General features: G+C 31.5%; 1 non-coding gene across 1 annotated transcript; it reads left to right on the forward strand.

The window, feature by feature from the left end:
- The first annotated feature begins 983 nt into the window (after positions 1-983).
- Positions 984-1,114, forward strand: LOC111914532 (small nucleolar RNA snoR86). Its single transcript, XR_002857838.1, has one exon. It is a non-coding gene; the product is annotated as a small nucleolar RNA snoR86 (small nucleolar RNA).
- Positions 1,115-11,935: the final 10,821 nt, after the last annotated feature.

The following is an 11,935-nucleotide window of genomic DNA, read 5'->3' on the forward strand; positions in this document are numbered from 1 at the left end:
CCCACAAACTTCCACCGTTGGCGATATTCGCACCACCGCCAACTCCTTCTTTGCCGTTGATGTCCCCACCACTCTTTCTGCCTACCGTTGTCGTCACCTCCGGAAACTGTCTGCTGCTCAACTACCGCCTATGACCATTAGAAAACTTACCAATTGTCTTCATCCTCTCGGATCTGAATTTTTCGGTGAAGTTTATAGATCATGACGTTGCAAACATAGTAGATCTGAAGGATGACCGGTGTTTATTTTTTTTATGATAGAAAGTTGTGATCTAAACCGAGATCTATAAGTGTTATCGGTGGTATTTCCGTTTAAATTATCAGCAAATAAAAAAAATGTTCTTCTGGTGATGAGTCTATCATTTTGAGAGTTTTCTGGCAGTGTTCCGGTGAGGTTTCACGGTGAGTGCCATTTTCCGGTGATGTTTATGTACCTTTCAGGTTAGATTTGGAATTACTTTAGGAAATGTGAGGGTTTCTGTCGATATTCCAATGAGGTTTTTTGATGTATGTTCCGACACGGTTTACCGACAACAGTTTAGGCTTAATCGACATAGGTTGTTGGTGACGTTGTGGTCAAAAACGTGATTACAGATGGAAACCTAGCCTAGTCCAATCTCCAGGTACGTCATACATTACTTTATTTGTTTTATTGTTTTATTTCATTTTTTGATGTTATCACAAGCAATTACTTTTACAGTAAATAAAAATTTAGATATAGGATCTAGTTACTTGTTTTAAAATAAATCAGATAGCATATACGATGAGTTTTTCTAAGCAATTGTTTATATTTTTCTTGACCTGTCAGTGATCTTCATATAATCTAAGCCTAAGGTTAGCCCTTGTTGCCAACTACATTGGTTTAGATAGACACTAAACAAAAATAGGGTTTTAAACAGTAGGCGACGTTGATTAAAAGTTAGGGTTATGTTGAAAGTTTGTGGTAGGTTTGGTTTTGTGGGGGTGATAAAAAACCAATTTGCAGAGTAACGTCATCGATAAAAATGGCGATATTTTGCATTAAAGGTTGGCGATAGCAAAACAATCTAAACGATTCTCCGTGCCTTTCAGAATTTTTGCAACTTTGATTATGGCCTCAAACAAATCGCAACAATTAATTAAATTCTATTTAGGGTTTTTGAGCTCATTTGAAAACAAGTAATCTAATTTGGTATTAAATGTTTAGAATGATCGACTCCAACATCAACGTCGTAATTAAAAATGTTTAGACAAAAGTATTTTGTAAATCAAAATAATATGTTTTATATTTGTTTCAAAACGTCTAATAGTTAATATAAAGTATATTATTCACAAAAGCTACGGCTTTTAATATCATTATCATTATCATTTCATTATATACTTATTATGGAAGCATTTTTCCTTTCACCACATTCATTTGAAACTCCCATTTATTTTTCCTTTCACCACATTCATTTGAAACTGTCACAACTAGCCTTTTTGGCTAGGAAATTTCATCCTCAAGGAAGCAAGGACTATTGTGAGGCTTGTGCTAACACACCTAAGTGTTCAATATGAGATCCTAAGGAGCCATATAGTGTTAGAATGCAAATCTCTCCAAGTATAGTGAATCTCTCCCAAATCTCTCTAAGTATGCGAAATCTCTCCAAGTATAGTGAATCCTTCCCAAATCTCTCCAAGAATAGTGAATCTCTCCCAAATCTCCCTAAGTATGCGAAATCTCTCCAAGTATAGTGAATCTCTCCCAAATCTCTCCAAGTATGTGAAATCTCTCCCAAATCTCTCCAAGTATGTGAAATCTCTCCCAAATCTCTCCAAGTATGTGAAATCTCTCCCAAATCTCTCCACGTATCTCAAATCTCCCTAAGTACCTTTCTCAGTCGAAAACGACTCAAAACCGGAAGAGGAAACCCCAAAAGGACCCTCTTGGTCCTGTACCTTTTGGCCGGAACCCTCTTAGGTCCGGAACCCTCTTAGTCCGGAATACCTTCTAAGGAGCAAAGAGGAAATTGCTTCTCGGAACACCCTTGCTTTGGACCTAGCAGCTTCGGAAGGTTGACTCCGAAAGGGTTAAGGCTTGCTCCGGAAGAACCCGCCTCACCTCACCTCGCTTCGGACATCGCCAGCCGAGTTCGCACCTCCGGTCCGGACCTTCGGATTTGAGCAAATGGCTTCGGAAATTCACCCCTTTGCGTTGGAACTTGAAGAATGACTCTGGAATCCTTCTTATGCATCTCGGACCCTCGCAGGAACTAACCCCCACTCCGGATTTTCATTGTTTTCAGACTTTTTCACCATTTTAAGGTATTTTGACGCCGGAAATTACACCAAACACGTATTTTTCCTATCCTAAACCCCTTAGACCCCTATTTTATGCTAAAATTAATTATTTTAAGCATATTCTTCATAAAAATAAATGTTTGGGATTTAGGAAAACTTTATCCTAGATCAAGAAAAAGACAAAAGGGTTTGACTTTGTGATTTGATGAAATTCCTCATTTCCTATGAAAATCACAGTATTCTATGTTTTTCCCACCAAATACCCATGCATGGACCACCAGATCCCCATGCATAAGAGATTCCTTTCCTTTTCTTATACTCCTAAGCAACGACGGTGAACGGGTTAGACTTCACATATTCTCTCACTTTTCTCATTTCCTCTCAAAACTCATCTCCAAGCAAGAGCAAGAACTTGCTGAAAACAAAATTCTCAATTTCTCCCTGGAGTTGTAAGGTAAATTCCTCCACCCATCTAATATTTTATAATATTTCAAGATGAATTCATATTATTTTATTCATAATATGTGATGATCACCCTTAGGAAGGCATTCCCCCAGGGAAGTTCCTCATCTCAGCAAGAGTTTAAGCTTGAGATCTTCACTCCATAACTCCAAACAACTCCTCAACCACCTCAAGGTGAGCTTCATACCCCACCTTTTTCAATGTTTTAATGTTTTTTGGGGGAGAGTACAAGTCAAATCTTGCCTAGACTCTTAAATGATTACATATATACATATGTTTGTATGTGTGTGAAATATTATTGAATTATTATTTAGTAATATACTCATGAACGAAGGGTTTCTAAATTTCACAAAGAACAGAGGATACTTTGTACAAAAGAGCCTCCCAACTATAGGGTGTGTCCAACTTAACCCCTTTATCAATGCTTTCATGTCTAGAGCTAAAAGTATAATAGGAATCTTGATAAGTGGACACCACTTCTAGTAATTTTCGAAAATAGAAACTTTGTGAAATAATTGCAAACTATCAGGGGGTATTTTATAAATATTCGATATAAAAGTTTGCGACAAGAAAATATACAAGTAGGACCTTTATGACAGAAATATTTGCATGTCATAAGCTGCTGTCATAAAACCTCCAAGAACATAAGTAATGTTCTATATGTCATAAAACAGAAAATGCGTGTCATAACCGGCAGTTATAAATTTATATAAATTATAACTTGACACTTTTTCTCTTGACTAAAATGACTTATTTTTCAATTAACGAAAAGGAATGAACACGGGCACCTAGTTAACGAGCACAATCAACGATATGGAACGAGAACGATATTTCTATTCAATAAGTAAGAGTTTCATTATTTATCTAACAAATAATGAATCTCTAACGATTGCTCAAAAGGTTGTTAATATTCAAGTCAGAAAAATCTCAAAAGTACCTAAATATAAAAATATTAGTGTACGTCTAAGTCCTGTAAGGAGTTATAGCCAGATTCTCCTGGAGGGAGAGCGGGAATTTGTGTATAGATCTATACAGGATTGACACCCCGCACCTTCGTTGTTCGCTACAGCTAGACAAGCCAGTTTAGGGTGACAAATGTCTTTTCCAAACCGAGGGCGCCTGAGAAACGCCAAAACAGGCACTCAGTCATGATTAGTATGGTTATAACGACTCACTAAAATATTTTATATTAACTAGAAATTTATGTAAAGAAAACCTCATAAATAAAATTTGGCACTTTGTGTTGACTGTCCTATACGTGATAGGTGATGGTCCGCATTTTGTTGCGTTGACTGTCCTTTCTTTTCACCGTATAAAATGTCCACAATTGCCATGATTCTTCTCCTAACGAGCATATATAGAGTCGAAATACTGCTATTTTACAAAGTAAGAAGCGTAAGACTTTATGGAAAACCATTTTCTACGATTTCGATAATGATAAACTAGAACCTAGGAATATTTTATAACATAAAATATAGGATTTTCTGAAGAAAACGATTTTCTACGATTTCGATAACGATAAACTAGAACCTACGAATATTTTATAGCAGAAAATATAGGATTTTCTGAATGAAACGATATTTCTACGATTTCGATAACGATAAACTGGAACTTACGAATATTTTAAAGCATAAAATATAGGATTTTATGGGGAAGACGATTTTCTACGATTTTCGATAACGATAAACTAGAACACACACTCAATTTTACTCGATAAGAGGAACAAGATTTTCAACCATATTTCATTTTTGAAAATAAGGGATTTTTCTTGACACGATTGATTGCTACTATTCAAAAGAATTATTCTCGGACACAGTTTGCTTCTACAAATCACACTACTTTTCAAAATCACTCCTTATAAGGATGAACAAAAGTAATGATATACACACATATATCCATGAATTTCAAGGCAAGACTTCAAACGATTTCAAAGAAAATATCAGATTTTTTGAAAGTACAACGAGAACGATTTTAAACAAGTGTAAACGATTTTATAAAAAAATGCTTATGAACTCACCAACTTGTTTACTTGACGCTTTTCAAAATGACTTATATTCTTAGGGATCTAGTAAGCAGGTATCAAGGGTTGTTGATGCAAGACTAATTAGCTATAATTGAAGTTTTCTACTTATGAATCTTTTGTGTAACTCGAAGAACAAATACAATATGTAAATAATGTAAGTTTGTTATCTCAATGTATGATGTTTGGATTGCTCTGTTTCATGTATATTCAATTGTTATGATACTGAACAATGAAGTCACCCGCCTCTAGACGTTTCCGCCGTCTGGTCCGGGGGTGTGACAGAAACTCCCATGACTTTTTAATTTTTTTCTAATAATGATTATAAGTTGGTTAATAAGGTTAAAAAAATATAAAACCTAAAGTGTAATCATATATAAACTAAATTTCAATATTAAAATAATATATTTTTTTCTACTTGTAAAGTTATGTTTTTAACTTTTAAAATATTATACTTAATTTATTAGGTCTAATATGTTGTTGTATTTAACCATTATCATTTTAAAGCTACAACTTTTGAACAATTTGAATAAAATACTTAAATTGTTAATTTAAATATAACCTTATAGGATCAACTTTAATATAAATTTTAGTTCAACTTGAACAACCTAAAGAATATTTTGTAAATAGTTAAAAGTGATAAATTGTAGTGTCTTTCTAATAATGATTATAAGTTGTTTAATGAGGTTAAATAAGTATCAAACCTAATATGTAATCATAAATAAACTAAATTTCCATATTAAAATAATATTTTTACTTATACTTATAAAGTAATGTCTTTAACTTTTAAAATATTATACTTAAATGATTAGATTTAATATGTTGTTGTATGTAAACCGTAATTAATTTAAAGCAATAACATTTGAACAATTTGGTAGCTATCCAAGAAAGTTGATAGAACATGGTGGCCTCTTATTTGGTTGCGTGATGGAGCCCGATAAATGAACGATGAAGGTTTATCGATTTTGAATGAAACATGATAATAGTTGTCATAATAATAGGTATTTTACTTTAGTTAACTAATTAATTAGGAATTTAATTTAGATAATCATTCAATTAATTAAACAAATTACTATAATTCCCACATCAAATGATTGGAGCAGATTGTTTTATATATATATATATATATATATATATATATATATATATATATATATATATATATATATATATATATATATATATATGCAAATGAATTAAAAAGAACATTATTCAACAAAAAAAAATCACGAAAAAACATCTCGATAATTCTTTTTATGATGATTTTATTGATATTTACTAAAATTGTTATAAAAATGAATTTTTTCATGATTTACTTAAAAATGAATCATGAAGGTGTTTTTTTTTTGGGAATTTATTCTTGTGAATCATCATACTTTTCAATCATCTAATGATTTATTTTGATTGTCTCCTTAAAAAAATATGTATATAAAAAATTTCTTACCTTCCTACCAAAAATTTTCTATTCTTATTTGATATTGGTTATTATATATATATATATATATATATATATATATATATATATATATATATATATATATATATATATATATATATATATATATATGACTAAGTTAATACGCAGACCTAAACATTTGTGTAAACCCGCAAACACCAAATCAATAGTTGAGAACTTAGAATTTGTAGTCAACATGACTCTTGATTCATATATATATATATATATATATATATATATATATATATATATATATATATATATATATATATATATATATATATATATATAATCAGCAGTCATATATGCATCCGTAATCCATATGACCGTTGATTCATAAATATGCATGCATGCATATATATTAATCAACAATAAAAAAATCATCAATTTTTTTAGCCTAGATATAGCTTAGACGCTGCATTTTGTTAATATTTATGGTGTCGATGTTGAAAAATGATGTTTGGATTAGAAGTTCTCAAGTTTGCACAAAGCTTTAGGTTCTCAAAAGAACTTTTGTGTGTGTGTGTGTATATATATATATATATATATATATATATATATATATATATATATATATATATATTGGACATGTGTGGATAATGTTTTTCTGTGAGAATGACTAAAAAATAGATTATTTACTAATGTGAATACATTAAACATTACGTAACTATTGTCATTATTATACATTGTTATTAATTATCATTAATCAAGAACACATTTTGATAGAATGAGAACAATAAAGGAAAAAGTTCATGCTACCTTATAAAAGATTAATTTAATGAGGGTATTATGATCTTTTTTTTTATGATTCTCATTCTGTCAAAAAGTATTCTTGATAATTGTATTCTATAAGAATGGAAATAAGTGAAATACGTAGTCTGGAAACAAAAATGAACAATAATTAGTCAGAATGCATGATAGTTATGATATTTATGTTAGGTTGAACGTGTTCACATTACTAAACAATTTATTTCTTAGTCATTTTCATAAAATAACATTGTCCACACACGTCCGCACAATTGATGTCATCCAAAATTTAACCTAGCCTTATATATATATATATATATATATATATATATATATATATATATATATATATATATATATATATATATATATATATATATAGGGTGAAGTTCAATAGAGAACCATAATTAACCAAGGAACCAATCTTTTTATCAACTTTTAGAACTTATTTTTTATCAAAAAAAAAAAAAACTAAAAATACAGAAATTCATAACTTTTTATCCTTTTTCCAATGATATAAAATTCGATTTTTTTTACGTCAAATTCACAATGTGAAATTTGAAAATTCACAACGCGAATCCGGATTCACACGTTGAATCCGAAAAATATTTTTCACATTCACAATGTTAATATATGAATTTAGATATTTTTAGATTTTTTTTTCCGATAAAAAATAAGTTCTAGAAATTTAAAAAAAAAATTGGTTTTTTGAAGAACCAATGATTATGGTTCTCTACTGAACTTTTATATATATATATATATATATATATATATATATATATATATATATATATATATATATATATATATATATATATATATATATATATATATATATATATATATATATATATATATATATATATATATATATATATATATATATATATATATATATATTAAGACAAGCACCATAAATGCCAACACTTGGACCATACATGTCGTTTTGGACTTTGGGAAGCTAATGATGGGTTGTATGCAACATTTCCATTAATTAGTATTCCACTTTCAACCAATGGTTACTTTCACACTTTTTTTTTTCTCATTTTAGGCGTCCATGTGACCACAGTCACCACCGAAGCAAAAAAAGTAAAATACACTATCAATCATATTATCTTTTGGGGAAATTGCGTCAAGATAATGTTTAAATGAAAATGACATTGCATAATAGTTTTATGGAATACGAACAAGAGAAGTGAATGTTCTCATTCAGTTTATGATTTTGTTTATATACCAAGATCTAACAAGGGATATTATGTGTTAGATTTTAGAACTGTTTAATTACCACATTTGAAATCCTCTGTGGCAGCAGAAGAGGTGAAACAAACGGCTGCAACATGTAATAAAAAGTTTGTTTACTTTTTAATGTCTGTAGACTGCTGAAATAAATTGAAATTTAAATAAAATGGTTTTATAAACTTAACATAATTTTCTAACACAAATTTTTAATTCTAGTCTTACAAGGTCAAAATAACAATGATTTTTTACACCATTTCGACCTCGAAGCATTCTAACCCTTGAAAATGCAATAAAGAAAATTTTTGATTTTTCCATTTGAATCGTCATTGAAGAGCCACTATCGAATCATCATCGATGTTTCTCTATCCTTCGACAACACGAAATCGTTCATAGCATTTTCCACTTACTGACATCGAAAGCACTATAACGATTGTATAAGCATCTTTGATTTCAACTTCTAATTCATTTCATACTATCGAAAAGTCAAATTTTAACCTTTTGTGTTGACCATTGAATTTGATCACGTAATTCATCAATTCTTCATCCATAATACAACACAACTTTCATTCAGATGTATAATCGACGAAGCAACTACTTTAGGTTTGATCGTCACTAATTTTGATCTAATTGAAAGCTATGGACCACTTCATCAAAACTTAAGATTTAACCAACAACAAATATCATCATTGAATTTCAACTCCATTTTATCGATTTGAATTAATTGGAAGACCAATTTTGACTCTTTTATAATGACTTCGATAACTAAACACAATCCAGAATCAGTTCAATTAATTGGGACACCAATTTTGACTCTTTTACACAAATTTTGACTCTTGTTCTTTGGTTGTTGATCAACAAAAATCATCAAACAAGTCATCTTCTTAAATTCCTTTCCAAATCGAATTAAGTGCAATGATCGATTGTCAAATCAAACTATCAAATTGAATTCCATCAAATATAAGAACACCAACTGATCAATATCATTGAATTTGCTTTATCGATCTAAAAAGAGATGAAGTAAGCGAACTTGATTGATGAATCGATAATCAAATCAACGACATGAATGAGAAAATAATTAATCAGGAGGCATGAGACTGCGAAGGCGCTGTGATGTCTGCCAGCGATGAGGACGCAATGATCAGAAAATATGGAGGTCGGAGGTTGTGTGGAAAAGGAAGAAGATGGGAGCGGCCTTATGTGATTGTGAGTCCCGTTCATTGTTTTGTTTTTAATTAGGGTTTAGAAGTCGTTTGAAGTGAATGGTCCAATGATGTCCCATACTGCACACACGTAGAGGTTTTTAAGTTAAAAGACTTAAAGAAAAAACAAACAGTTGCGAATGACCAAATGATGCGCGTGTTTTGCACAGCACAACCAAAAGTGGTCAGGTCATTTTTTTAGAAAAAACAACCAGCCCCTTAGAGACTTGCCCCATCAAAATTATTGGTACACGCCCGAAAACTCACATACAAGTTGAGGGCAAGATAACAACCCTATCACATAAACCACAAATCATTTGCAACATTTTTTTTATGTTTATTCATAGTTCATTAAGCTAACAAAACTACACTGTGATCGATTTTCAAGTCACCAATGCAAATATTTAAATAAGTATAACCATCTTCCTTTATGGTGTTTAGTTAGAAATCTAAGGGAAGATGAAATAAGATTAATGTGACCTGGATTTAGAAATATTTTTTTTAACAACCAAATGAATGACATTTGAGTGAATTTTTCATTTTCGTTTGCACCTCTAAGAAGTAGGAGATTGTTGATGATCAACCAAAATATGTTACGATTCTCGTTAAGAGTTACAAACAATAAATTTTGCGAAATATAAATTTTTTTGATTTTTATATTTGATGAAATTGAAGACCGCACGGTTTGGTATATAAAACCATATATTAGTTTGTCTTTCCAACGTCATAAAATGTTATATGCTGATAATAATAATGTTTATCACTTTATCAATGTAATTCAATGTGTTAGAATGTTGTGACGATGATAACCAGAGTAGCGTAAGAGAAAAAGTCTCTTGTGAGAATCTTCATGGTTTCGGTTGCACATTTAGCTTTACAGCTCCCATCTTCTTTGGCCATTCATCCTTCAAATGTCCTTCTCCACACTTGAAACACACTTTCTTGTTGGATGTACATTCGTTAGCATAGTGACTAGTCTTTCCACACTTGAAGTAGGTTACCATTTCATCGCATCATCTAGAGTGTTTCTTCTTGCACTTGTCACACCACTCTACCTAGTTGTCTTTTTCCAACTTCTTATCGGTGGGGATAGTTTTAAAAAACCTACTTTTCTTATTAGATTTTGAAAATCCTTCACTCTTCCTCTTCTCTCCAGTTCCTGTCTTTTCCAAATACTTCTCCTTAATATGGATTTCCACATTTTTAACCACCTTGATGGTTGATTTAAGAGTAGTCGATAGCTTCACTATTGGACCATAATATGTTGGTAGCCCATTAGCGAGTTTCTCTATCTTTGAAAGTTTAGTAGGGACCAAATGTGAAACTGACTTCATCTTCTCAGAGAAAGCAGCAACGTACTCAACGACGCTCATTTTTCCCTTCTTTAGATTCTGAAACCCGTTATTTATCTCTAGGAGGTCTCTTTCTGAGCAATACTCCTTTTATAACTACTTCAGAATGTTCCCCATGACATCTTTATTGATTCTCCTTATGGAATAGTTTGAGCCAACAGTTTCCATCAACTCAACACTCCTGTCTTCAATTGTCCGATTGCAAAGACTGTCTTCTGTCTGTTGTTGCAGCCGCAACTCTCTAATACCATCTCTATTTCGGAGATCCAATCCATAACCGTTATTGGTTTTGGTTCCCCCGAAAGACTTGGTGGTATGGAAGCCATGAAGTCTTTATACATGCATCCATTACTATCATTCTCCCTTTCTGACTTATTCCTCCTAATTCGTCGTGCATCAGTGTGATCAACGATCCTATGGTTGTTTTCTTCTTCTGAATGATCCTCATCAAATGATTCATCAATCGAAGTAGCGAGCTCTACCCTGTTATGTTGTAGATGTAACGCCCATGTTTCTTGGCTAGGCATTAATGTTGATGTAATAGTCTAGGTTAACCTTTGTAACTCATTTTGAAATAATAAGAATGTATTATTTGAGTATTATGTGTTTTATGCTTAATTGTGTCGCTTATATAAATTAAGAAAAAAAATAAGTGTAATAATAAAATATTAGATAAGCCCAATATCTATGAAGGAAGTTGTAGTGGTCGTGACAAGGGTTCCGGATATATAAAGAATACCGAAATCCGAGTTATAACGAAGAAGTTATGACCTGTCGAAGTTTCGCGACAAAACCGGTACGACACTGTGTGACGTAAATAGTGAATTTACGATAGAGCGATATTTAGCCTTAATGATCTAAACGAAAGTCGGAGAATACGTTAAACTGTGAGCGTGCATAAAAAGAACGTCTAAATCTGACATTGTATGAGGAAGTTATGATTTTTCTAAATTTCGACTTAGCAGTATGCACCCCAAAGTTCGAATACGAGATCGAGTGATTTTTAGTCGAAACAATCTAAACGAAAATCGAAGATCTCGTCGATAATTGTCCAACGGTGAAAAGACAGACGAAAATGGACGTCGGATGAAGAAGTTATGAATATCTAACGGAATTTTCCTGTCCCGGCCTACTAAAAATAATATAATAATAAAATAAAGTCAAAATTAGCCGACGGAGTCTAAATAAAAGTTGTAGAGCAT

Source organism: Lactuca sativa, chromosome 3 (assembly GCF_002870075.4).
Source record: "Lactuca sativa cultivar Salinas chromosome 3, Lsat_Salinas_v11, whole genome shotgun sequence".
Lineage (NCBI taxonomy): Eukaryota > Viridiplantae > Streptophyta > Magnoliopsida > Asterales > Asteraceae > Lactuca > Lactuca sativa.